At 32.1% G+C, this 23,440-nt stretch overlaps 3 long non-coding RNA genes across 3 annotated transcripts; 2 read left to right on the top strand and 1 right to left on the bottom strand.

Annotated features, from left to right (window-relative positions):
* The first annotated feature begins 1,137 nt into the window (after window positions 1-1,137).
* LOC138129922 (uncharacterized) lies at window positions 1,138-8,243 on the top strand. The gene is made up of 3 exons (XR_011159435.1): window positions 1,138-2,732; window positions 6,745-6,825; window positions 7,031-8,243. It is a non-coding gene; the product is annotated as an uncharacterized lncRNA (long non-coding RNA).
* Window positions 3,964-5,184, bottom strand: LOC138129923 (uncharacterized). The gene is made up of 2 exons (XR_011159436.1): window positions 4,687-5,184; window positions 3,964-4,562 (listed from the first exon to the last, which is right to left on the bottom strand). It is a non-coding gene; the product is annotated as an uncharacterized lncRNA (long non-coding RNA).
* Window positions 8,244-8,833: 590 nt separating the features above from the next.
* LOC138129921 (uncharacterized) lies at window positions 8,834-20,583 on the top strand. Its single transcript, XR_011159434.1, has 3 exons — window positions 8,834-9,125; window positions 15,167-20,253; window positions 20,304-20,583. It is a non-coding gene; the product is annotated as an uncharacterized lncRNA (long non-coding RNA).
* The last annotated feature ends 2,857 nt before the right edge of the window (window positions 20,584-23,440 follow it).

Below are 23,440 nucleotides of genomic sequence, written 5' to 3'. Positions count from 1 at the left end.
ACTTGAATATGCGTCGATTGTTTGGTTTCCTCATCATGCTGTTCACATTGCTAGTATTGAACATTTGCAGCGTAGATTCTTAAAATACTTGTGTTTCAGAGACGCTATCCTCCTATTGGATATTCACAGACCATTTTATTAGAACGTTTCTCGTTTAAAACTTTATCTGAACGCAATAAATTAATGAATTTATTATTCTTGTACAAAATCCTTCATAACTTGATTGACTGCTGTTCTCTGCTCAGTCAGATTAATTTTTGTGTTGGTAAGCATTCTATTACTACTCGTAATAAAAACTTATTCTATTTATCAACTCCAAGAACGGATCTTCTTAAATTTTCTCAACTCTGTCGGTGATCTCGTTGATCTGTTCTCCTGTAGCATTGAAGTGTTAAAATCGTTGGATTTGTCGGATATTTAATTTGTATAGGTCGAATTATACGTGCTCTTTAATTGGGATTTTCCTGTTGAGCATGAAATTAATAATAATAATAATAATAATAATAAAAAACGTAAATAGCAAACAATTACAACTTACAACTGTTTACCTATTAACATTAAAGGCCAATCTTGCGCTGTTTTTGACATTTGTTTGACATCTGGGCTGACAGCCATTGGCAGTTGGACACAAAGTCTCACAAAGGGCGGTTCATCTTTAATGACAGTCGAATTGATTAAATATTGGATAATAATTTCGTTATTTCGCTTTTTACAGGCTTTATCTTAATGGGGATAATTTATTAATTAAATATTAGATATTTCGTGTAACTGATAGTTGTAATTCGCGACAAATACTTTAAATGACCTTACATTTGATCGGGTCGAGCCGCCTGTGGGACACTTCTACTCCTAGGACTTGAAGTACTTCTACTCCGTTCAGAAAAAATGAAACTTTAACCGTTTCTATAGAGATACACAAAGACGCGATTTTCGACCGCTTGAAGATAAAAATTTTTTTCATAAGGGCAGTCATCACTATTGGCACGGTTCTAACATTTTAATTTATGTTAACTACATTTAGGGAGCACTGGAGCAGATATTTAGAAATTTCGAATTTCAGTTACTTTTGTGGAACATTAGGTATAGATACTATTCCGGACACGGAATCTTGGCCAACATTTTTAGACATTTCTAAAAAAATGATGTAAACCAAGCATTAGTGTCATTAGTAAATGACAATTATTAAAAATCACTTTGAAGTTTTTCTTGTGACATCGAAAAAGCAGGGAAATAGCATTATCGAGTCAAAAGTCGGGCTATACATTCAATAGTACGTATGTCCAATACATCCTTCAGATTAAGATGGACAGACATTGTAAATAATAATGGAAATATGTACGGTCGGTGGACAAATAAAACTGTGACACTTAAAATTTAATCTATGTAAATCAGACCATTGAATTGTCAATATATTTGTCAGTGTCTATATAATATGTCACACCAAAGTTAACCTATTTGTGATAAAGTCGTAATTAAACCATGCAAATTTATAAATTTTGACTTATGTGATTGTCATTCTTGTCCCAGTTTTATTTGTCCATCGACTGTACCTATGTATTTTATTTTGGATAAAAATTAAAATGTGAATTAATTTTATTTATAGCCACCCTTGTAATCAAAAAGGTAATTTTACGTACTCCCACGTGGACAAGAAGTAACTCTTTTTCGGACCAATTTTGTAAATTTTAATGTTCAACGAATTCACCCGTGCCAAATTAATTTTAATAAAAATGTATTTACATCATCTATCTGAATAAATCAGGTAAACACATTAACAAAATGTTAATATGAAATAAAGAACCATTACAACCTTTGAAATGTTTTGCATTGGCTATCGACAAATTCGTAATGTTGAATGTTGGTAACATTGTCATAATAAATAAAAAGCAAACAACAAAGAATTTGCGGTTGTGATTCATCATGAACCTGAAACGCATTTTTTCCGTTTTTCTCCTAATTGTCTTATTACAAACTGTGAATATCTCCGGCGAACAATGGAGCAACACGAGAAAAAGAACCCAACCAGTGCAGACAGCAAAAATTTTTGAAACGCCCTGTACCAGAGGCTACAGAAGAATCAATGGAGTATGTCGTCGATTATTTAACTTTTAATGTAAATTACTATACGTTTAATCACGCTTTGCTTTTTGTACATCAGTGATCATTATACTATTATTATTATTACGTAAACCTCCAAGGTTTGTAAACCTCTATGAATATTTATATGGCACGTGTACGTCATAGATAAAATAAAACATAGAACGCAAAGTTGTGATTGTGATACTGAATTGTAACCTTGGTTTGTATATTGGCTTGAGCACCGTCCACAGATCGGAAGATGGCGCTGTACTTGTTGTTGCCCATTGTTGCCTGTTGTTGCAGGTCTTTGTTGTTGCCAATGTTGCCATAACTGTTAAAAAAAAATTACAAAAGATTATAAAAGTCAACGAATTGAATGTGAATTTACCATGAAGTTTAGCAGGATCAAAAAGTGTTACACGTCTGTTAGAATTAGGCGCCAGAGATTTGTATTCTGTTCTTATGTTTTCTATGGTCGAAGATTTATTGAAGCATGGCCTACTAAATCTGAACAGCGCTTCGCTTATTAGTCTTAAAAAACCAAGCGCAGTTCAGATTTAGTAGGCCATGGTTGAAGTTGTCATGCAGAGTCACCTAGGGACACGCTTGCGAACAATTCGTCATCGTCATCGTCTTGCAACTGTCAAAAACTGGTAATCTCTGGGGGTGAAAGTTGTATTGCCTAACTCGCAATTGTTTGTCGGCCATTAGAACGCAAAAGTGGGTGTAATGACGAAGGAAATGTGGCTAGTGCGCACGCGTCATTTATTGCGCCAAATCTGACGAGAGGCTAAATCAGTGTTGCCAGATTGCGGGATTTTCCCCTATTTTTGGGGGATAATTTTCTCGTTGGGGGTTAAAACAGGGGGAACAATTTTTTGGGGTATTTCTTGGAGGATTTTTTTTACATGCGGGGATAAAATGGGGGACAGTGGAAAGCTAGTTATTTGCAGGTTTTTTCAATTTTTAATTATAATCTGTACATCGTTGCCAATCATCCCAATTGCGCGCCTTTTCTAACACGTTAGGTTGAGTGCGATTCTATCTCTGTCATCGCTCCGACTAAAGATAAGCCGAAATGAACACATTGTCAACGTACGAACGTGTAATTTGCACCATTATTTTTAGAAAAAATCAATCAATCCAACTTGATAACTTGCAAAATGACCCAGTAAGGGAAGAATATCTATTCGTCCAGAAATTCAAAAATAAAAGAAATCATGAATAAATTATACAGTTGCGGTCAATAAAAAACTGTACACTTTTTTTACATCGTATAATTTGGGCTTTTTTTGACATTGTCATTTATGCCAAACGTCTAGAAATAGGTTAGGTGGTAAATGTTAGTTGCAAGGCCATCTGAATCAAAAAGCTACGCTTATAAGGCCGTTTCAATGTACAGTGGCGAGCACGGAATTTCGCACACATTGTACATTTCACTGGCATAATTTTATTAAAATGAGATACTGGCGGCAGTTTCATGACAGTTTAGGTGAAACATCAGTCATGATCACATATATCATGATTGATTATGATGACAATAAAGCTTAGACTAGATAGTTTTTTTTAATGACCTACAAATTGGTGTGCGAAATTCCGTGCTCCCCACTGTACATAATAATTGTTTCTGCAGAGTGGCCATAAAACAAAAGAAGACAGAACCTTATTGCGCGCCCTCGGTGGCCTATCAACGAATCAAAGCTACAATATTGGCGGCAATTTAAAATATTACCCTTCTATTTTACATGAAATGGTAAAAGCGTGTTTCATTTGTGGGGCAAAAGATGTTCGCTTATTTGAAATTCGCAGCAATATGAAACAAAGACAAAAATGGTTCGAAGCTTTTGAAACATTTTGCGGTAAACAAATTTATGGAGACAATGATAAGCACAACCTTTTAATTTGTATTTGTAATATAAAAGACTACAAAAATTACGGATTACTCAGAAATTTGTGAGCAGCATTTTCAACAAGTCTCTATAATTACATTACAACCCCCAAAAGACGACGCTTATGTAAAGATGCTGTTCCTTGTCCTTCTATTTTTGTAAGTATCTATAATTAAAAAAGACTTGTGGTGTTTATTGCTACATGAAATATACATAGAAGCGAAGTCAACCACGACATATGAGAAAACAAAATGAGCTTCCTCTTCTCATTTTTCGATTAATTACTTATTACTTTTCAAAGTCCTAATCAGGAACCTCCAGGTATTAATTACTATCATCTTATTAGTGTTTTTGTTTTTTAGGCTTTTCCCACTGAAACTCCGGTTGAAATTCCTGTACCCCAAAATCCTGTAGAGTCTTTCATCATTCCAACTGTTCCAATGACATCCAAATCAATTCAAGTAAATAGTATTTCTGTGCAGTATATTCCACCAAATGGTTGAGATAATGGGCCCTCATTTGCTAGAAAATCCAATACTTTCATCTTGTCTGGTACATAAAAATCAGATCTGCGAGCTGATAATAACTGCAACGCTGAAACCAGTTTTAGATAATACATATTTGTCAAGAAAAAACAGATTTATTAAAGAAGAAATGTGCAATCCAGAACAAACTCCTTTGCAGAAAAATGTTAAAGTTATAAATTGTTCTAACCTACCTTGTGTTATGATTTCATGGTTTTTTGCAATTCTAATTTATTAGTATTTTGCTAGCCCAGAATGTGTCCAAAAAAAGCTCGGATCTTAGATATTTTATTGCATTCATGTTTTAATTGACGTTTTAAGCACTTAACCTCAAAGAAAAAGTGGAAAAAGTCTCAATCAATTGCGTTCGAAATCGGTAGATGGAGCGCAAAAAGGTTCTGCCGCCCGAAATGTCACAGAAACAAAGTTTATATGGAAAAATCGAAAATTGAAACGGCCTTATAAGCGTGGCTTTTTGATTCAGATGGCCTTGGTTAGTTGATATACGAATGACACTAATGATTAATGATGACATTAGTTGACAAATTAGAGCCTCATTTAAACAGCTAAATATTTGGGGAATTTTGAGCAAGAGTTGTACTATTTTTTATTGTCCGCAACTGTGTCGGAATGAGAAAAAGTTCGTACGCTAATAATTTATTTTTTATATTCCACGAATCTCACATTTCTGTACGATTGATATTGCAAGTTCCAGTTCCAGGAAATCTTTCGCGCGCTTTAGACTGGTTGAAATAAAATAATTAATTAATTAAATAAAACAGTCGTTTGGTGTCATTTCCACTGCATTGGTTGATAATTAAATTAAATGTCTAAATCTGTGCAACAACATTGTTTTAAGAAAATAAACCAACAATTTTGTTTTCTGTTTAAAATTTGTTTTATTTCGACTTTTTTTTTAAATCTTGCGGATTTAGGGTATTTCGACATTTTCTTTGGGGGAAACAAAGTCGAACATCTGGCAACACTGGGCTAAATGACCCAGGCCATTCCATACTTGTGCGCTAGTCCTATAATTTTGCGCGTTATTAAAATTTGACGTTCACGGACTTAGAAAATATCGCAAATTTATTGTTTCAAAATTAGAACAACACTTGCGTATCTAATAAGAAACAATACAATAAAAGACCTTCTTTATGTAGTAAACTCATTATACAGTGTGTCCCAACTCGCACGTCAGCTGTTAACTGTGAATTTTAATATTTAATCCAACAAGGATTCTACAACAACACACGTGAAAAGTACCGAGTGACTATAAATGATTGAAAATTATTTTGTTATGTTGGTAACACATTTGAAATCTTTAGTTGGCAACATCGTTGGCATGACACACGTAATTTTTAAAACTGAAACAAACGTCAAAAAAATCTAAATCGACAATGTACTTCGTGACTTAACCTAACCTAAATAGAAACGATTGACAGATGATGCACGAGAAGACTTGCACTACCAACTGCATCAGTGTTGCCAGTCCACTATTTTCCTTCAATCATTTATAGTCACTCGGTATATTAGTTTTAAAATGAAAACGATTTTAAGATAACCAATCACACACATCAAATTCTAGGGAATTTTGTATTATGTAATTGGTAATTCAAGGTAACGGATGCAACTACATCTGCAACATATGTTAAAAAGTAGAGTTTGAAGATTAATATTGGAAATTTTTTGGCTGTAAATGACAATAATACACTGAAATATTGATAAAAATTTTCTTAGAGATCTATTAAACTACGAGTGCTTTAATAGATATAGTTGACTCAAGTTGCAAAAAACCACTTGTCATTTGCAACAGCGTTTTTTCAATATTTTTAAACCAAATAAAGGCGCAAAAGGGCCAGAAAATCATAGTTTGGATTGAATATTTTCCATATAAGTACAGTTTTAAAGTAATTTCAAATGACTAATGCCATAAAAACGCTGTTGCAAATACAAAATGGTTTTTTGCAACTTGAATCAACTTTAGCCATAAACGACTCCAAATTGAATACAATAATAGACCTATCAAAAGATTCTAAAAGCATAATTATATCTTTAGTTTGTGTTCTACTCATCTACTGTTCTTTGCCTTACGTACAGCACGCGGTACAGTACCATGCGGTACATGTAACAACAAAGCACCCGAGGACCCGAGTTACTAACGCATGCGTATTGGTAAGGATCGTCCTGGGTTATTTAGCCTCTCGTCAAATCTGGCGTTCCTCGTAGTGGCTGTTTAATTTCATTTGTTTAAGTGAGCGGGTGGTTTGGTTAGGTTATGGTTATGTCCTGAATTGCCATAAACAAAAGCAGTTAAAATATTCGTTTTTTCACGAGTAAGTATCATAAATATGTTGTAATTAATAGGTGAATGTGTAATTTATTTTAGTGAATAGTAGAAGTACATTTTGAATAGCCTGTTTATATAATAATAGATTGTATCAAATGCATTGATTTGGAGGGAAAGTTTTCTACAACAAATAATAATTATTTATTATTCTTACATGCAATACCAAACTAATTTGTTTTATCACTTTATAGGTATTGTATGGTATCAACAGGAGGCAAAGGACATAACAGGACAGGATAGAAGGATATTTATGTAAGTACTCGTATCTCTGTCGAAGCATTCCTTTTGTTAGTTTGAAATTAATTTACGTAGAAACCTATATACCTACATTACATAATACTATTTCTCTACTTTGTAAACACAAATAATACAGCATGTCGAATCTAATCAAAGCTTCTTTTCAACACCGTTACCGAAATTGCAAATATCCATCATGTAAAAATGCTTGTTTTTCAAAATTAATTTCAACACAATATCGTAATCTTAAATTTCATAGATTTCCAAGAGATCCTGAAACTCTTCAAAAATGGAAAAATGCATATTATATGAATTTCTGGATGATCACGGTCATCAGGATCGATTGGAAGACACATTTAAAAGAAAATATTTTAATTCATTAAATTATTCATTTTGTGAACAGCATCACTGTCATACAGAAATTATTAATAAATGTGTTAGATTAACAATTTTTAAATATTTGCGGGATAACAAAAATGGTAAACGGACTGCTACCACTGTTGGCCATTCTAAAAAAATTAAAAAGTTTAGGGCAAAGTAATGTATTGTAACGAGTTTTATATTTGAGTTTGGTATATTTTAAAGAAACTTTATTTTTAACCGTCAATATCAAATCTTATTAATTAAAAATTAACTTTTCTCATTTCACTCACTTGATTTCTTCTAAGCTCACATTATCACTATTTGTATCAGTATCTAAATTAAAATATTTTCTTTTCTGACAATAAATAAACTTAAAATTATGTATATTTTATATTTCGTCACTATTTTTTACATCAATATTTTTTATATTTCCTTACTAATATATTTTCTTTTTCATGGGCCTTGCCATATTTGTGAGCTGCTGACACTGAGATGCTTGGAACTTCTTTGATGCCTCTACCAAGCAACTTGTGATTTAATTGAACGGACTGATTTTGCTACTCTTGTTTAGATTTTATTTTTGTTTATGGAATTTTACTTTTATTTTTGTTGCATGTTCAAATTTATTTTATTTATGTTATGTACAGAATTTTCTTAACATCGAACTGTTTCTTTGTTGTTCATAGAATTATATTTTTATTTTTGTTGCTTGTTCAACTTTATTTTATTTATGTTATGTACAGAATTTTCTTAACATCGAACTGTTTCTTTGTTGTTCATAGAATTATATTTTTATTTTTGTTGCTTGTTCAAATTTATTATATTTATGTTGTTATGTAGGTATAGAATTCGCTTTTTAGTTTTATCGTAAGATCGAACTGTTTTTTTGTTGTTATATTTTTATTTTTGTTACATGCAGAATCATGTTTATATTTTTGTTTGTTCTGTTCTGTTAATATTTATTTTTTGTCGCAATACACATGTATACCTGCCATAATTCGTTTTCATTATACATATATAGTTACAATATATTTAGGTTAATATAAACGATTGTCTTATTTTTAATCCATCATAATCAATGTTCGTTTATTTCGTTGGATTGCTGTTTTTGTGTTTTTTTCGATTCGTTTATTTCTAATAGCATTTATTAAATAATTAGAATCTATAAAAATACAAAAAAATGCAGTCCAAACGAAATAAACGAACGTAACATTGAAAATCAATAATTTTAAATATCTAGAACAATTCAAATTACCCACCAGCATAGCTCGCCAAGCATAATTTGAGTTTCCCGCGTCCCAGAACGCAATATGGCCGATTTAAATGTCATTGGAATTGCTGTCAATTTGTACAGAGCCTGCGCTTCTTTAAGGTTTGTGTATCCCCCTATATATTCTTTTATCTATGGTTTGTGTTCTGTGGGTAATCTGTTGACCCACGTCTATGGTTGACTTCCTGAACCCCAACCTCAAATTGTTAAAGAATTTGAGCACGTGTTTGAGAAAATTGCTTCTCGTTTTGTGTATATGATAAACATTGTTTCAATATAATTTGTAGCAATAGTGGTTAGTTATTGTGTGGTTATTTAATTTCTGCGATAAGCAATAAATAAAATATCGACGCTAGCTGAACGCAAAGTTAAACAGAAGTTGTCTTTAAATCCTCGAAGGAAAGCTTGAAGCGAAGGTATGACTTTTTTTTAACAATAAGGACGGTTCTTAAGTAATGTGTATCGCGCGTTCAAATGAAATCCTGGGCTGGGAAGGCGTTGGAAACCGTCAATTGTTGTGCTTTTTTAAAGCGTAGATTAATTGGATTGGAGCATGTTGACATCTAACCTAAAATTTAAAGCCAAAAAAATCTTTCTTTCTCTGCAATGTTTTACATTAAAAATAACGATTCATATTCTCGAAGCAAATATCTAAGGGCACCCTTTGTTCAAAATTATGATAATGTCCCGATTAAACATAAACAAATGTTATTCGTGTCAAACGGCGGGAAATTCAAACTTTACACTGCTCTAAACGGTTTAGTTTATCCAACGTCTACTCAGCGCAGGATTTCATTTGAACGCGTGATATAAAAAGTAATGTTAAGGTACAATTGCGGACATGGAATCTTGGCCACAATTGACATTTAACTGACAAATATGTGTGAACTGGCCTTTATTGAATATAACCCAACTTTTGACTCAATAATGCCATTTCCCTGCTTTTTTGATGTCACAAGAAAAACTTCAAAAACTTTATTAATGATTGTTTAATAATGATTGGTTTACATCATTTTTTAAAGAAATGGCTAAAAAATGTTGGCCAATATTCCGTGTCCGAAATAGTACGTTTGTAAGAGGTTTGTAATCACTTTTCGTGCACGCGTGCTTGACGATTATAAATTATAATACAGTGTTATTCACGTAAGATGAGCCTAACCAGGTAAAAATTGCATCCCAAAATACAGTATAAAGCTATCTCGATCCCCATTACATTGTCGTAATGCACATAAAACATTAATAGCTTATACAATAATAGTTATTTAGACAACGAGTGTTAGAAGTGCAACTTTTTTCATAAGTGTGGAAGTTAATTAAACGAGTCGCATGTCTATAAAAAAATTAAAATTTCATAAATCAAAACCTATTTTAACTGTAATTTATGCTTCCATTTTGGTCAAGTGCGGTGGCCGGTTGTGGTAACTAAGGAAACATTATATGTTTATTGTTTTAAAATTCATTTGTCAGTTTTATGTCAGTCTCAATAAAGGTCAAAATGGGTGATTCAAATGAAGATCCTGAAATTACTAGTGGACTAAAGGAAGGTGGGTTTAATGTTACTAATTGTTCTAATCGTTATTTCAATTTTCATTTTGATAAATCACTTCTCTGTAGAATACGTAGGTATATCGTTCATTCATGGATTAAAACTAAGCAGTTAAAAAAAGTTGCTGACATCATAACTTTTTTTCACAATGTGAAAAAAAGTGATACTTCTTAACACTAAAATCAATGAAAAATAGTCAACTTTTTTTAATGAAATTTTAAAAATAACTATTAATGTACAATTCCGAATAGGGGCCGTTCAAAAATTTTGTGGGTAGAATGCAGTGTTGGTGGTTACTTGGCTTTGGCAAAGACTATTATACCGAGTGACTATAAATGACTGAAAGAAAATAGTGGATTGGCAACACTGATGCAGTTGGTAATGCAAGTCTTCTCGTGCATCATCTGTCAATCATTTCTATTTAGGTTAGATTAAGTCACGAAGTACATTGTCGATTTAAATTTTTTTGACGTTTGTTTCAATTTTAAAAATTACGTGTGTCATGCCAACGATGTTGCCAACTAGAGATTTCAAATGTGTTACCAACATAACAAAATAATTTTCAATCATTTATAGTCACTCGGTACTATGGCGGCCAAAAAATTTTAGCCGTCACTATCTTGACATTCACATAAAGAAAGTGTCAATAAATCTTTAGGAACCGTAACCCCACTTTCAATTCTTGTCATTTTGACATCCATCCAATCAATTAAAACTGTTTAAAGCTCAGATATTCCAAAAATTCGACATGAATGAACAAAATTAGAGCAGTCGTACACAGATGACCTGAGGTATATATTTAAACATTCTGTGTAGTAGAAAATGACAAAATAATTTCGAGTTTTGAAATTTACCACCCAAAAAATCCATTCATAATCAAGACGGTAATCATAATCGAAATGATAGAAAGTGACGGCTAAAATTTTTTGACCTCCATAGTACGACTTTACGATGAATGTGGATAAGGGGTGGCTGTGATTTATTTTTATCATGTTGGATAAATTGACTCAATTGTACATTTTTTACTGTCAGAAATATGTAAACAGCCGCAGCGGCGCAGCATTCTTTCCACACTCTCCATAAATGAGGATCACGTCAGTCTTTCTTTCGTTATTGTAAAATATGTATGTAATAACCTAGATAGACGGAAACGTCAATTCACTTTAAACACAATGGACGTTTCGTCATATTTGCAATTGTAAAATTAATTCTCAACACAATAAATAAGTAATCTTATTATAAAACAAATAACAATACAGTTTAAAAAGTTAAGAGTAATAAGAGGGCCCTGAAAATAATTATTGTTTTTCAAGTGAAGAGCAAAAATTTGTTCAGTATGTTGTGTGATCGTAGAAAATACCAACGACTCTTTAAATTTTAATAATCTAGTAAGTACGGGGTGATCAAGAAGAACTGTTTAAGTTGGTAATGCTGAATTTTATTTTTAAATGGTACAACTGGAGTAACTTCCGGTTGTTGACGGCTTCACACTGACATCCGCATCAGTGACAAGTCAAATTTGACATTTCAAATTAAATTAAACATGCTGGTGAATCGTTCGAGAGAAGAGTTAATTTGTATTTAGAGCAAAATGGGGAGCACTTCGAGAATCTCCTTTAGTTAATTTTTAGATTATTATTCCAAATTCCAACTTTGATTTCTTTTTGCCGCTAATTTTTACTCTCATAACAGTCATAAACTACCATTTTGTCGTTATTAATGCTTCGTCAGATATCTGTCAAATAAACCCACAAAACATATCCGGTTGCAGTGTTGTAAATAGCCGAATAAAAAAATGTTCTTAATTGTATTGTCAACTTAAACAGTCCTTCTTGATCATCCGGTAGTAATCAGCGCGGAAGGTATTACCTACCCAATAGTAAAAAAGTTGCTAATGTTAAATTATTTATTTTTATATATTTTTAAGTTATTCGTTACAACAAATACTGTATAAAGCATTCACGTTGTTTTAGCATAAGGAGAGGCTATGATTTCATTTTTTAACGTTGGACACACTGTTTGATTTCCGTCGCAAAGTGCCTGACGTGGACCTATCAAAAGTATTGCCGAATTTTCCGCAACTTTAAAACGTATTGTTTGATCAAGCCTGATAAATAGTTATTTTTATATTAAGTGCGTGAAGAGAGTGTTTTTTGTGCATGAAAAGGTCTTTTACGCCGAGACGAAGGTCGAGGCAGTATAAGCCTTTGAATGCACAAAAATATCTTCACGCACGAAATATAAACAATATTTTTTCTATAATTGATTCAAAAAATTTAAATAAAAAATTCAAATTTTTGAAGGAACTCGGAAGTTTCAATGCAGTGACCATGTTGCTAAGTAACTAATAGAAAACAGTGCGTGAAGTGAAACACAGAAATAGTCGTGTGCGTGAAATCGCATTTCACACACTGTTTTGTATGGTTTCTATGGTTTCGATCTTACTAACAATGCAAAAAAAATACACGTAAAAAAATGACCCACATCAAGCACGGATAAGTATGCGTGAAATTCAATTTTTTCAATCAATTATAGAAAAACATTATTTATCAATAAATTACTGACAAATTAATATGTACTTAAAAATGCCAAGAATCATTAAATTTTTTTTTTAGCCATGAAATTAAAGTAGCAATAAAAAAGTGTTACATTCAATACAGAAAAGATTTGCCAAAAATAGTTATTTGGATCACTAGTCCAGAAAATGTTTCACATTAGATGATGCTTTGACTAATTCACGGAAAAATCTAGAGTTTAAAGGGGGGAACAACTTTATACAAATTTTTGAAATCATTGGGATACAACTACAAAATGGTAAACGGTTGCAAAATTTTATGTGAACAGAAACATGTTGCAGCTAAAATTACATTTTTAAGAAAATTTTCCTCTTTCCAAATTCTAGTGACTATTTCCTTCGAAAAATTTAAGCCAATCAAAAAGCTTGAATATTTGAATTTTAGCCAATAGCGATCGAATTACAGCGATAATTCTGCACTAGTGCAATTATCGATAATTTGCACTAGTGTCAAATTTTCGCGTAGTCCTAATTAAAAAATCATTTGGTATTAATTTTATATTTTAAAAAGAATTACGTTTATTTGTACAGTGGCGAGCACGGAATTTCGCACACATTGGACATTTCACTAACATAATTTTATTAAAATGAGATACTGGCGGCAGTTTCGTGACAGTTTAGGTGAAACATCAGTCATGATCACATAAATCATGATTGATTATAATGACCATAAAGCTTAGACTAGATAGTTTTTTTTAATGACATACAAATTGGTGTGCGAAATTCCGTGCTCCCCACTGTACTTACTTATCATGTAAATTTTTCTCAGGAAATAGTCTGCCAAAATATCCTCTCGTGCATGTCAAATTGTCTTGCGCTCCGCGCACTCGAGCAAATTATCGACAATTTGACATGCACTCGGGATATTACTAGTGATTATTTTTTCATGTTTATAACTTCCAATAGTTCATCAGCATTTTTGATCACATGTTCAAATCTGTCGAATTATTTTCAATTTATTCTCACTCTCAGATTTACGAAATTGGTCAGAACAGACCAGTCACTTTGTTTTAAAAAAATTGCCGCGGAAATTTTCACTAGTGAAAGTTGCCACCAAAAATTTCCGACAAATGTTTCCACTAGAATATTTAATTTTTAATTTTTTAATCTTTGTTCGGTGAATTGTCTTACCGAATACAAACTCGTGGGTATGAAATTGCCTGAAATTTTCTCAGACCACCCGTATTTGTTTCTTAAAACAATTTTCACGAGTGAGCGAAGCGAAACAAACCGGAACATACGAGTATACTCGTATCTGAGATAAAAAATTTCCGGCAATTTCGTACCCACTCGTACTACTTATGAAAATTTTACATTTGTGTACAGTTGCAAAAAAAAAACGGGAAAAGGAAATTTTCCTAATGTAAATTTGGAATTGTCCATTTGTCAATTAAATTATTAAATGTCTACTTGACAATACCTATAATAATAATAATTAACGAGTAAACCAACAAAAAGTAATTGCTTGGCGGTCAACTGTTGTTTCACAATGCGCAGATCTAATGGGCATATTTTCCATTTCTTATAAATGTAAAGGTCCATAGATACCTATGGTTTTGGTCTATCAAAATTCAAATTTTGATTACAGCGTGATTCGCGAGTAATAATGAGCTTAACGAAATTTGTGATGCAGCCAAAATTACATTTGCACCGATTATGTGGATTTAAAAATACATATTTCAAAATCATTATGTGGAATAATTAATAAAAACACAAACTATAATAAAAAATCATGGGAGACATGTATTGTTGGTTGCATCACGAATATTGTTAGGCTCATTATTACTCGTGAATCACCTTGCATAAAAAATATTATAAAAAACCTAACGATATGTTTTTATAGCAACGGAACAAACAAGTAGTTTGTCCCGTTGCCAGAAAAATTTATCGTTACTTTTTTTTATACGCCTACCTTTGTATTGAGTGTTCATTTAAATTTCTCCTCAAAGTTGGCGTTGAAGAGTCGATTGTGAGCTCACCACTCGTCAGTCTGCAGACCAAAAACACAAACAACGCAAAAAGTGAGGTTACAATTAAACGCATGTGATCGAGAAAAGCGTGTTAAATCTTTAATAAATCTGGCAACGGTGTAAGTACATTTACAAATGTAAGCGGGAGAAGAAATTATGTACATGCTCTCTGTGCGCAATAGCAGGACCTTAAAATGCAATATTTGAAAGAGGATTTATATTATTTTGATTAACGTAGGGTCACGTGTTTTTTGAAAATTGGTGCACTTGGCACGAAAAATGATTAGAAACGTTACTTTATGTTTTATGTGAGATATAATTTGAAATGTTGGTTTGGTTTTTGATATACAGTGTATATGATTGCAGATTCAAACACATTTGGTCAGAAGATTCCAGAGAAGATGAGTTGGTCTCGTGGCAAAGGTTTAGGAGCAAAGAAAGGTGCTTTTCAAAGAAGAAATTATGTTAATACAAGAAATGTTGCTTTTCAAAGAAACAATTATAATGTTAATACGAGAAATGATGCTTTTCAAATGAATAATTATGAAAATAGAAGAAATGATGCTTATCAAGGAAACAATCATGTTAATACAAGAAATGATGCTTTTAAAAGAAATAATTATGTCAATAGAAGAAATGATGCTTTTCAAGGAAACAATCATTTTGTTAATACAAGAAATGATACTTTTCAAACAAATAATTATGTTAATGGAAGAAATGATGCTTTTCAAGGAAACAATCATTTTGTTAATACAAGAAATGATACTTTTCAAACAAATAATTATGTTAATGGAAGAAATGATGCTTTTCAAGGAAACAATCATGTTGTTAATAAAAGAAATAATGCTTTTCAAAGAAACAAATATGTTAATACAAGAAGTGATGCTTTTCAAACAAAAAAATATGTTAATAGAAGAAATTATGCTTTTCAAAGAAACAATAATGTTGTTAATACAAGGAATGATGCTTTTCAAGGAAACAATCATGTTAATACAAGAAATGATGTTTTTCAAACAAATAATTATGTTAATAGAAAAAATAATGCTTTTCAAAGAAACAATCATGTTGTTAATACAAGGAATGATGCTTTTCAAACAAATAATTTTGTTAATAGAAAAAATGATGCCTATCAAGGAAACAGCCATGTTGTTAATACAAGAAATAATGCTTTTAAAACAAATAATCACGTTAATAGAATAAATGATACTTTTCAAGGAAACAATCATGTTGTTAATAGAATAAATGATGCTGTTCCAGGAAAAATGAGTCCTGCGGAAGCTATACAATTTAAAAGGGATGCTGTTAAACAGAACCGTATGGCTATCCAAGCAAAAAATGATGCTCTCAAAAAAGAAATTGAGAAGAGGAAACAGGAGTATAAAAGGCAAAATGAAAAAAAGTAGCAGTTATGACTGTAGTGAGTCTTTATTAATTGTTTCGAGCCATCAGTATAATGTTAGGAAAATTTGTTGAAGCGATTGTTGCCGCCACTGCTCTAGTATACTTAACGGACAGTAGAACAAAGACAATGCAAATAAAATATACTAGAACAATGGCAGCAATACACTGTTTTTCTTTTGGTTTTCCACTTTTGTCAATTGTATTTCAGTATTTCTCAAAACTATTTCATATTTACGTTACTTTGACATTTTATAGAGGTGAAATACAATTGACAAAAAAGGAAAACCAAAAGAAAAACACTGTAATAAATTAAAACTGAAAACTTTTTCATTTTCTCAGAACAAACATTGTTAAACAAACTGTTTCTTGGGCCAATGTATTTTTGTATATAACCTTATTATAAAATTACGGTGAAGAAGATGATTTTTATTGCTCTTTAACACTTACGCGACGAACGGTCTTTGGACAACCAAAACACCCAAGGTGTTTATATGCCTATGCAGTTGTAGGTAGGTATAGGTACTTCGTCCAGTCAGAGATTAGGAGATTTAAAATTGTATAAATTAACCCAACACTACGGCGTGATCAAGAATGACTGAATCTGTTGGTAAAAACGAAATTTGGCAAATTTCTTCCGCATAGACAACGCTTGCTGTAGACACCATAATTTCTTCCAAAATCCTGTTATAAATGTGACTTGTCAGGTGTTCTTCAAATTAATTAGTCAAGTTTCACGCCTCTGCAGCTGTTTTAAAAGGATTATTTTCAATTTCTTGAATCAGTGTCCTGTCATTTTGCTCTGCTGAGGCTCGCGGACGTCGGGAACTCACTTTTCTATCTAACGACCCCGTTTCTCTCCATTTTCAAGCTATGCAATTGACGGAACTTCTTACCGAGCCCCAACTAACCAACTACCTTAACTTTAGAAAATCCCTTCTTCTGCGTGGTAATTATTTTCACTTTGTTGAAGTAAGAAACTGGCGCCATAATAAAATTAAATACTTACTATTGCGAGCAAAAAAAGTGGGACATCAAACTTCTGTCAGTTTTGAAAAATTCAATGTAGTTCAAACTTTATTGTCATTTTGCCTTTGATTATTGTCATAGAAATTTGACACTATTCAAGCTGACAGTTTAAAATTTTATTTTATACTCCTATTTTCCTTTTCCAAATGCCCTCTTCTTTTGATAAAGGTAGATTTTGATTGGAACTTTGCATTAAATAAATATTCACTACGTGTGCTTACTTACATTTATTCCCTACAATCTCCAATACTTAATGACAATTCAAAGTAGGGTTAGAATCAGATAAGGGTTATTTCACATTAAAAGTCAAGACAATGACGTTGATGTCCCACTTTTTTTGCCCGCAATAGTACATTAGTTTTTGGCGTGGTATTTTGATATTTATATTTATTTTTGAAAGAACGTTGACAACAGGCAAAATTACAATGTCAACTCTACCCCACCCACACAAATTTCTGTACATAGTTGCCATACTTATCCACAATCATTTTGAATCACCCAATATATTCGATCTTGATGCTGACCACGGCAAATTTTTCAGAGTAGAACATTAAAAAATTTGAATTGCTAAAATAATGTAAGTCACAAGTTTTAAGCAAATAGGTACTATGGCGGCCAAAAAATTTTGGCCGTCACTTTCTTGACATTCAAGTAAAGTGTAAATAAACCTTTAGGAATCGTAACCCCACTTTCGATTCTTGTCAGTTTGACAATCAATTTAAACATTTTAAACTGTTTGAAGCTCAGATATTCCAAAAATCCGACATGAATGAACAAAATTAGAGCAATCGTACATAGATAACCTGAGGTAAACGTTCTGTGTAGTAGAAATGACAAAACAATTTTGAGTTTTGAAATTTACCACCCAAAAAATAACGTTCATAATCAAGACGGTAATCATGATGACAATAAAGTACGGATTACAATTTCTTTTTTTGAATTGACAGACAATCCCCCTTATTCTGTAACTGTTGACAGTCGTTACGAACCGATTATCGTTAACTGAATGATTCGTAACGAAAACGCGATTCTGTAAATTGAAACAATCGTTAGTAAACGAGAGTCTCACCGAAAATTTATCGTTAGCTAACGACAGCTAGAAAGGTGACTGTTAGTGATCGTCAACCCAAATCAGATATGGCCTTGCAAAGAGATCGTCGGTTTGTAAGGCAAATTCTGGCAGAACTTTAAAGAAGACAAGTACTTAACTACTTAGGTACTCAATAAATTTATACACTGACCGGCAAAAAAAACCGACCACCCGAACTGTTTTTATTTTTAATCGTTAATAAATGCTTACATACTCATTACTTTAATTAGAAATTAGTATTAATTTAAAAACCATTCATTATTGATTCAGGATGCTCAACTTACCCAATAAAAAATAAGTTAAACACAAGAAAATAAATTTAATTTGAAAAAGTAACAAAAATAATAAAAATCAGATTTTTTTTTAACTTTGAAAAATCAAGATTCCCATTTTTATGGAACTTATTTCTAAAACATTTGACATAAGCCTATTTGATTTTTAGTTTCAACAATTGTTAACAAACGAAGTGTGTAGTAAACTGCTGAAAAATTTGCAGTGGGAACATTCAATGTTGAAGGAGAATCTTGGCCATTGAAATAAAAATCAAAGGGTGTTGAGTATATTTAACACCTTAAAACATTGATAACAAAAAATAATATGGTTAACCCCCTATTAGCCCATCAAATTCTACGATCTTACCACACTTAAAAAAAAAGTTTAGGGTGGCCGGTTTTTTTGCCGGTCAGTGTACTTTATACTCAAAATAAATACTTTAATATATCACATGAGATGATACATTTACATATTTTAGGGAACAAAATAGACGAAGTAGCAGAGAATTGCGGGATATAAATGATCCATTTAGTAAAGTTCATTCAAAAACATCTGGACTGTCAAAATCAAAATTGCACAAAATCACTAGTTATTTTCATATTGCCCGGTCGGTATCTATGATTTTTTGATTTTTCAAACTATTCATTTGTTTAAATTGACATTGCCAAATAAATTCCAAAATTATTTAAGTATATTTTGTAAAAAGGTTCAAATGGAAAGTTCAAAACGAACTAGGGTGGTTCTATTGGCGCGAGAGAAGAGGACCACTAGAAATCATTATGAGGAACAAACAAAAAAGTGATAATAACGGAAAGAAATTACAAATTTGTGCCAAAGCCGCTCCAGTATTGTTAACTAAGAATTGGTGTTCGTTCTTGTGATTCACAAATCAAAATTTTGTTGAGATAAGTGTTAAATAATTTTCTTCTGAATAAATGAAACAGGTTAGTTTATTTTGGATGATTTTGGTTGTTGTTTAATTTGTTACCTGTTTTTAGTTTGTCGCGTGTTTTTTATAAACTTTATTAAATTGCTCTAATTCATTTAGTTGCTGCATTTCACTTCAAGTGTTTGAAGCAATGAATGATTCAAAACATTTTTAGTTCAATGATTAAAAATGAAAACATAACCTAAATATATTTTGTAACTAGATTTTGATGTCGGTACACTCTAGCGAAAAATTTTTATATCCAAGTACAGTCAAAACAAGCATTTTATTTAAAATTTAATTTTGACAGTCCAGGAGTTTTTTGAATTTACTATAGGTATTTCTATTTAGTATTCCTGCTGAGCAACAATTCAGGAAAATGTATCGCACAGACCAATAACGAATTAAGACTGTTAAAGTCCATATAAAACCTAGGAGACGTGGACGATGCTAGCGCAACCCTAGCGTAGGGCCGAACTAAATAACCGTATTTAGTCGATAATGAATCGGCTATTTACGTTGACAGTGGGAAATTTGATTTATTCAAAAAATCAATTTGTTCGTTTCAAAAATCTTTATTAATCATTGTCAAAAATTTGCTAATCAATTTCGTTATGATAAAAATTATAAAATAATCCAAAACGACTTTCGTACTTGTCCCGAGCCTCTTCTACCTGCGATGTCGAAGCCTGATTAACTTGTTTGAATAGTTTTTGACCAAAAAGTTTGTATTCGGTAAGTAATACTTTCGAAAAAAAAGTTATTACAAAAAATGTTATTTTCAGAATTGAAAAAAGCTGGATAATGGTTTTAGATACTTCTGGAATACTTTCTTCAAAATTACAAAATTCACTCATTTGGCAAGACCACTTTTGAGAAAATTATTTTACAAGTTCTCAAAAAACTAGATTTTGTAGGTGTGCCGTGCCATTCCCATCAGTTTTTCGTTCCAAATTCAAAGTGTCACAAAATAACAGTTTTTTTAGACAATTCAAAGATTTTAATGACTATGTAAATTACAGAAGTTGTGATTCCTGATCCTGAAGTTATCCCAGAACGTACACATTCATCAAAATCCTCAGGCAAAGTGTTATAGGTTTTTCAACGTACCAAAATTTGTGAACTCAATCTCAGAAAAAAGATAATCTATTACATGGATCGTTATAAGCGAAAAACAATTTCAAAATTCAAACCTTTATAAGAAAACTCTAAAAATAATGAAATAAAATGTTTGGGTAATTGTTTGTCTTTGTTTTTTTTTAATAAATAAAACCATAATATGAAAATAGGTAAATAAAAACAAAAAATATGTCCCTATGCAACTAATTATACATTCGATTGCAATAATTGAGGAATATGCAACTTACTATACATCTAGTTCGGCCCTACGTTAGCGCGTCGCTAGTATCGCGCGTCGCTGAAATTTGAATAGATCTAGACAGTCTTACTATGTTTAATTGTCTGTGATGTATCGACTCGAGAAGCTACCTTTATACACTTTTATAACATTTTGATAGATGACAGCACTTTTACGCGCTGTTGTCAGATGTACCGCTATCGTTAAAGATTTCCCAAAGTCGTAGCTAACGACACCCGATACAGAATAGCAGACTCGTTTATATCGTTAAAGTAGTCGTTATAGTCTAAGATCCCACTGCATGATTTCTACGTTCATCTGTTTTTTAATCAAAATACCATTATGATAGATAATTATGAATAGAGAAATATGTTTCTGCAGGGTTGCCTATGAAAATATGGCCGCAAGTATTTTTTAATTAAAATTAAATTAATTAATTTTTTCCAAACATAAATTATAATTCATTTCAAAGAGAGATGTGTAAAGAACTTGAAAAGTTTGGGTTGCCATTACTCAGTTGGCCGCAACCCCTTGGCAACCGGGTGTAAACATGCACCTCTCTGTTTAATTTATAACTTCATAACGTATCCTCATAAAGTATATATCAAATTAAAGCAAATTTTTTTCTCTACACGATGGAATACGGTTGCTTATGGAAAAGTGGCCGCAAATAGGGGTAACTGTTAAAGATAGATAAGAGCGAAAGAGAGTTAGCGCACCACACCGTGCATTAGATAAGGATGCATTGTGTGTGGTTAAAGTAAAAATGACGCTATCTAATTGAGAAAAAGTTGGCAACTGAGAAATAGCAACCAAAACTTTTCAAGTTCTTTACACATCTCTCTTTGAAATGAATTATAATTTATCTTAATAACAAGTGAACGAAACTGTTTGGAAAAAAATAATTAATTTAATTTTAATTAAAAAATACTTGCGGCCATATTTTGATAGGCAACCCGGCAGAAACGTATTTCTCTACTCATAATTATCTATAAAAATTGTATTTTGATTAAAAAAACAGATGAACGTAGAAATCATGCAGTGGGATCTCGTACTATTACGAAAACTGTTAACGATCATCGTTGATCAACGAGTCGTCCATTATCGATAATTTACAGAATAGGGGGAATGACGGCCAAAATTTTTTGGCCGGCATAGTACTCCAATAATGAAAGTTGTTACGGTTTGATTAATGAAAAAGAATACGGTTGGCTTCAAAAAAACGGGAACTGTCAGAAAAATTTCTGTCAGATTTTATTAAATTTTTATAGTTTGAAACGGCCTTTTAGAATTTAGGTTAACAAAACTGCACTAATGTGTCACAAATACCTACTACTGTCAAACAGACACAACTTGACATAAATTGACAAATTAAATTTCCAATTCACATTAGGTCAAATTTCATTTCCCGTTTTTTTTTGAAGCCAACTGTACATGTAACACGAATACAGAAAATTGAGTTACTGTAACATAAATTTTGTAAGAAACATCAACAAAATTTATAACATTTCAAAAGTATATAGTTTTGACACCGAGTTGCCTAATGCCTATTACCATCTAGTGTTTTTGTTGGCAGTACCTCGGTGGTAACTAAATTCCCTAAAGAAAATTGCCACTTTTCGTGTTAGGTTAAGTTGTTTTTAGTTTTCTGAATAGGTACCTACATTGTTGCCGAATCTCTTAAATCTGGTCTGTCCTTTTTAACTTGGAAGTAGCATTCCCCCCTATTCTGTAAATTATTCTGTAAATTATGGATAATGGACGACTCGTTGATCAACGATGATCGTTAACAGTTTTCGTAACGACTACTTTAACGATATAAACGAGTTCTGTATCGGGTGTCGTTAGCTACGACCTTGGGAAATCTTTAACGATAGCGGTACATCTGACAACAGCGCGTAAAAGTGCTGTCATCTATCAAAATGTTATAAAAGTGTATAAAGGTAGCTTCTCGAGTCGATACATTTTCCTGAATTGTTGCTCAGGAATACTAAATACAGGGTTATTCTAAATGATTGTAGTCGAAGTAGGCCATGCCCATGTTATTGCCTTTTTGCCGCTTTCATGTGAACTGTCAGTTGTGTCGCTGTCACTGTCATTTTTTAGCTGAAACGTGCGGTGATGAGGATTTTATTTATTTTGTTTTTAAAATTAACGATTGAATCCAGAAATTTTTAGTTGTTCTACAATCAATTTTAAAAATATTGAGTTGTTTTGCACCCAATTGAACACATCATTTTGATAATTTTTTTATGTGGAGCGGCAACCATAAATTTTACATTCAGTTTTCACGCCTACTTTGACTACAATAAAGCTACAATCATTTAGAATAACCCTGTAGAAATACCTACTAAATGGATCATTTATATCCCGCAATTCTCTGCTACTTCGTCTATTTTGTTCCCTAAAATATGTAAATGTATCATCTCATGTGATATATTAAAGTATTTATTTTGAGTATAAAGTACACTGACCGGCAAAAAAAACCGGCCACCCTAAACTTTTTTTTTAAGTGTGGTAAGATCGTAGAATTTGATGGGCTAATAGGGGGTTAACCATATTAGT

The sequence above is a fragment of the Tenebrio molitor genome, chromosome 4 (genome assembly GCF_963966145.1).
Source record: "Tenebrio molitor chromosome 4, icTenMoli1.1, whole genome shotgun sequence".
Taxonomy (NCBI): domain Eukaryota; kingdom Metazoa; phylum Arthropoda; class Insecta; order Coleoptera; family Tenebrionidae; genus Tenebrio; species Tenebrio molitor.
The sequence above is the reverse complement of the archived record's forward strand: the minus strand, read 5'-3'. Positions and strand labels throughout refer to the sequence as shown.